Source organism: Crocodylus porosus, unplaced genomic scaffold (genome assembly GCF_001723895.1).
Source record: "Crocodylus porosus isolate Cpor-Errol unplaced genomic scaffold, CroPor_comp1, whole genome shotgun sequence".
In the NCBI taxonomy this organism is placed as follows: domain Eukaryota; kingdom Metazoa; phylum Chordata; order Crocodylia; family Crocodylidae; genus Crocodylus; species Crocodylus porosus.
The window spans coordinates 43,588,826-43,594,761 of NW_017728949.1; the positions used below are offsets into that span (position 1 = coordinate 43,588,826).

The window sequence follows — 5,936 nt, forward strand, 5'->3', positions numbered from 1 at the left end:
TCCTCTGTACTCTTTCCATATCGTCCACGTCCCTCTTGAAGTGTGGCGCCCAGAACTGGACGCAGTACTCCAGCTGCGGCCTGACCAGTGCCGCATAGAGGGGGAGGATCACCTCCCTGGACCTGCTCGAGATGCATCTGTGGATGCATGACAGGGTATGGTTGGCCTTCTTGACTGCCTCCCCACACTGCCGGCCCATGTTCATCGTGGAGTCAATGACGACTCCAAGATCCTTTTCCGTCAATCAATCAAAACACTGTAAGTTTCTGAAAGGTTGCAATACTACTCAGTCACAAGCTAGCTCATCCGTGCAGTTCTTATCATGACCATGTCCTGAGGGTTGATTGCAGCTTGTGTACAAGCAACTCCCATACACAGAAAAATGCTTATATTCAGAGGGCATGGTCAAATGTTATCAGAATAGCTATTATTTTGCCTCTGGCACAATCATAGCTTAATGAGGAGGACATCCCCTAGAGGCAAAACAGTCAGATGAGACTGTTTTATGCATCTAATTTACCTTTTTGAATGAAAGATGAAAGTGACATTTCCACAGAAAACACTGTGGTGAAATCAACAGCAAATCAAAGGGTTTGATTATATGTACAGTATTTTCAGGGGTGCTATACTGAAACCATACAAACACAACTGTTTCTGCTGTAAGATGTCATGAAGGCAGAGACTGCCTTTATCTTGGGTTTTTGTTTTTGTCTTTTTTGTTAAGATCTAGAGAGAGACAGCGAGGGCTCATTAGAGACTGATATATGATTTAGTCTGTTCCATTTACTCAAGGATTTTTAAGAAAAAAATGAATGAGGAACATATTCATCTAGGTAATTTCAGGAGTCATTTTTCATCCTAGACGTATAGTTTCATAGGTGGTAGGGTCGGAAGGAACCTGAGCAGATCATCAAGTCTGACCCCCTGCTGTGGCAGGAAATAGTACTGGGGTCAAATGACCCCAGCAGGGTGATTATCCAGACTCCTTTTGAAGACCCCCAGGGTAGGAGCGAGCACCATTTCTCTTGGAAGTTGTTTCCAGATCCTAGCCACCCTGAATATGAAGTAGTGCTTCCTGATGTCTAGCCTGAACCTACTCTCAGTGCACTTATGGCCGTTATTCCTAGTTACTCCTGATAGTTCTCTGGGGAACAGGGTTCCTCCCATTCTCTGGTGGACCCCTTGGTAAGTTTATAGATAGCCACCAGATCCCCCCTCAGCCTTCTCTTGTGGAGGCTGAACAGGTTCAGGTCCTGTAGCCTTTCCTTGTAGGGCCTGCCCTGCTGCCCCCTGATCATGCGAGTATCCCTCCTCTGGACTCTCTCCATGTTGTCCACATCCCTCCTGAAGTGCAGCACCCAGAACTGGATGCAGTACTCCGGCTGTGGCCTGACCAGTGTCGAATAGATGGGGAGGATCACCTCCTTGGACCTGCTTGTGATGCACCTGCAGATGCATCACAAGGTGCGGTTCGTCTTCCTGACCATGTTCTCAGATTGGCGGCCCATGTTCATCTTGGAATCAATAGTGACTCCGAGATCCTTTTCTGCCTCTGCACCGACAAGAAGGGAGTTCCCCAGCCTGTAGGTAAGCTGCTGGTTCTTCCTCCTTAGGTGCAGTACCTTGTACTTGTCAGTATTGAAACCCATGCTATTCTCATCCGCCTACCCCTGTAATCTGTCCAGGTCTAGTTGTAGCCTGTCCCTCCCTTCTAGCATGCCCACTTCTCCCCACATCTTAGAGTCATCCATGAATTTGAACGAGGTGCTTTTCAAACCCTCGTCCAAGTTGCTGATGAAGATGTTGAACAGTGCAGGTCTGAGGGCTGTTTTATGAAAATATTTACATTATACAGTCTATGTACTGTGCATTCACCTAGAACCTTTTAAGTCATAGATTTATAAGAAAATGGGGTAGGAAGGGACCTCAATAGGTCATTTAGTTCAACCCCCTACTCAAAGCAGGATCAGCCCCTCCTTAAACCAGCCCAGAAAAAAAACAAACTACTGGACCACATAAATTGGGCTGTTACCCTAAAAGATTTTGTTCTAGACCATTTGGAAGATGTTGGTTGGAGTAGGTATACATAGTCTGCACCTGTTCCAGCCAACATCTCCTGAGTGAGCTGGAACCACATCCTTTAGGGTAACAGCCCAATGTGCTAAGCCTCTGTACTAAAAGTAAAAGAAGGAATGTTATGCAAAGTGAAAGAATAAATAAGTAGCATTAGCAAATGCATCACCTACTGAAAATAATTTATATCCAGTGTGATTAAGTTTGGTTGTATTAGGAATAAAGAGAAGCTACAGCATCCTAAGAGTATTCTTCCAGAGAGGCAAGGTATCTGTTTAATCATTCCATTGAATGTGATGCTCCTCAGTATATTTAGTCATAGTCAGATCAGTGGTCTGGTTCAGAGGACACACTTAAACCTTTCCAAACCACTCTGGAGTAATCTGTGCCCATACTATGCATTGTCGCCACCTGGGACAGCCTTGATATAGTCTACTCTCCCCTGGTGGTTAATCCTGGCTTGCTGGCTCTCCTCTTTGTCTCAAGGTGCCTGCTCACAATCCCCTGCCATTCTTGGGGGTGAGGGAAAGATGAAAGTTCAAGTGGCTTTGTTTTGCCCAAACCTAGGTATCTCTAAAGGCCAGGGAGAATACTTAAATCTTCATTACATTTGTCTTTACCAACAATTAAATAACTTATTACCAACATTTCAGTAACTTTTGCATCTTTAAGAAAGTGCATAAATTATATAGGGGCCAAAACAAAGCGTCACATAACTCAAATGCATAAGTTTCAGAATAATCATTGTTGCAAATACTGTAACTTGAAATAGATTTAAAATGGATTTCTCAAATCTGATGTGAGACTACCTGTTTACCTCATATATGCAGGCTGTATGGGAGAAGTTTTAACATCTGGACCTGAAGCCAAATCTGAGTTTTATAGTTCAGGCTGCTCATGCATCTCATTACACAAAGTAAAACTAAGAAGCAGATTCTCATATACTTACACGCTTTAAAAAGAATAACTTTGTATAATGCTTGTACACTATAATTTTGCCTAACCAGCTTCTTAATATTTAACTGTTCTTCTCCAGTTAAAACTATGGTCCTATCTAATGAGAATAATTGAACGGTAAAAGTGGTAATTCCCAATTTTAGATGTCACTGTCTTATACTTTTTCATTTGCATTGTTTTTCTACTCTTGGGATCTATTCTCCTTCTTTGTGTTAAGACCTCTTAATAGCTCCCTTAGAGGACTACAGCATTTGGCTAAAAGCATCAATATTCACAGTAATTTGCATACTTTGGGAGCACATAACTGCCAGAAGATGACATAATCTAATGGCACACTTGGGTATCCTATAAAATGGAAGATTTTATAGGATCCAGCCCAAATTCAAAACTTCTGGGAGGAAACAATTCATACACATTAGATTCCTTATCTTGGCTAGTTCTACATATTCTCTCCTCCCTCCCTTCTGCTCAAGTCACAAAAGGAATGGGAATGACTATAGATTTATGATGGTCATGAGGTCCAAGTAGATGGGAGAGACAGGAATTGAGGTTATTTGTCCTGTTTAAGAACCACATTTGTGAAAGAGACTGAGGGCTTCTCTACTCAATCCTTCTTGATCCAGCTGGGAGCCCAGCAGGCTCTTAACCAGAGACTAATGAAAACAGGTTACTTCTTCCTCTTTTCTCTAACCTTTCAGGTCTGCAAGAGGGAATGTTGATCAGGCCCACCAGGCTCTACCATTCCTGTTCAACTATGTGTCCTTTTCCAGAACCTTTTTCAATGGGGAAAGAATGTGTATCTAGGTCATATGGTACCTAGGTTAAAGATGCACTGAGCATGCTCTCTGCCATTCTCTGTCATTCCCAAGACCTAACTGGGGTAGAGCCACAAACTGTCGCTGCAGTTTCAGAGTTTCCATACATAGACATAAATGCTGCTGCTCCAAAGTCAATTTTACTTATAGTAGTTCCCCAAGATCGTTCAACCTAATTACTAGGGCTGTGCGAAGCTTCAATCCCTGATTCAATTCAACAGAGATTTGTCTCGATTCAGTGGCTGAATCTTTGAATCTGAGCCAAATCAGGAGACCCTTTAATTTCTCCAAATTGAATCAGAACCCTCTGAATCAATTTGGACATAGACACAGCTTTAAATGTTTTTCTTTGTACCTCAAGGTACCAGGCAGCTTGTGAATGCTGCAGTGCTGGGACAGATGGAGCATCTCACAGAAGCATGGGGGGCTCCCTAGCGTGCTGGCAGCAGACCCAGAAGTGGACCAGAAACACATACAGGTCTGCTGGGAAGTGCACTGGGGGGGCCCCTGTACACCCCCCTGATTTGTGCCTCCTGGGTTTGGGGGGGCACCTGGGGTCCCCCCATGGCTGACTGCTGAGCTGGGGAGGTGTGTGTGTGTGGGGGGGCAGCATGCTCCCTGGTGGACCCGGAAGTACTTCCATTCCACTTCCTGGTTCGCTGCCGAGCATGTGGGGGGGCCCCTGCACTCCTGTGGGATGCTCCATCTGCCCCAGTATTGCAGTGTTCACGAGTCGCACGTGGTACCTTGAGTTATTTAGAAAAAACATTTAAAGCTGTGTCTGTGGTTGAATCACTGATTCTCCAAATCAGCATTGAATCTTCAGATTCAGATTTGGCCTAATTGAATCGGGGACAGTGAATCCATATCAGCAAATTGAATCAGTGTCCCTGATTCGGGCTGAATCCGAATCTGAATTGAATATGGCCCATTTCACACACTCCTACTAATTACTCCTGACAACATTGCTCACAGTTCTGATTGTTCTCTCTCTCAACTGCACTGAACATGCCCTCTATTACCTGCCTTTGCAAATAAAACGTCAGGGTCATTATGCAGCTTATTCAATCCGTTTGTTAAGAAGCTCAGACATAATCTGTGACCTCCTGTAGGCACATAAGAAGATCTGATTAATATTTTGGAAAAAAATAAAAACGTAAGTGTTGACTACTAAAAAGCTATGTAAATGTCCTAATTCTGATTTTCGTCTCAGTCCTTTGAGTCCAAATGAAGAATAACTCCATGTAAATTAATGGTGTTAAATCATGTAAATTAAAGAATGGAACCTAGTGTATTTAACCTCTAAGGTCAACAAGCATTTTAAAAATTGTAACGTAAGCAGGCATCAAGATTTAAAAATGAAAAAAAAATCTCTCCACCTTGCCCAGTCCTGCAAAAGTTAAGACATAACAGCAATTCCTACTCCTTGTAGGGAGCAAATCATGCAGATGGAGAAGGGAGGAAATGGAACTTCTGTCCATGTACCATGTGTGTTGTCTGTGGAGTGGGACCAGCACGCCACACTGATGAAGAGCACAGAATGCCCACCAAGCAACTTCAAGTTGTATTATCTTTTCTATCTAATCTCTGATGAAGAAACAATGTGACCCTCCTCTTCTCCCCACACATGCATCCTGGACCTGTGGCAAGCTGTCTAGAAGAAGGAATGCCACAGAGGTAACTGACATCCCCCTTCCATATGGGGAGGGACAGATCTGCATGTGAAGGGTCCCCTCCAGATGAAATTCACAAAGTACCATCTGGCCCCGAGTAAAAACCTGGATAAATGTGATCTCAGATGAGGACTACAGGGTATGTAGTAATAACATTTCCTTTATCCCACATTACAATTAAAATTATTTTCAAGGTGTATTCTGTGAAATTTTTATGTTAAAACAGATGTTGGAGTGAACACTATTCAGGCTAATGTTGAAATCTTGTTAGGTCAGTTAAATAATACTATATTTGGTATGTATTTTGCAGGTTACAGAAAAATACCCAATTTGAACAGGAAATCCTACCTTGTGTAAATCATAACAACAAAATACAGCCACAAACTATTGTTTTTTTCAATCAGGATGAGTACATGGA

General features: G+C 42.9%; 1 long non-coding RNA gene across 1 annotated transcript in view; it reads left to right on the plus strand.

Annotated features, from left to right (window-relative positions):
- Window positions 1–5,717, plus strand: part of LOC109322962 — an 8,241-nt gene extending 2,524 nt beyond the window's left edge. The window contains exon 2 of the long non-coding RNA XR_002104517.1: window positions 5,278–5,717. This is a non-coding gene — a long non-coding RNA (uncharacterized LOC109322962). The remainder of the gene's footprint in view (window positions 1–5,277) is intronic.
- The last annotated feature ends 219 nt before the right edge of the window (window positions 5,718–5,936 follow it).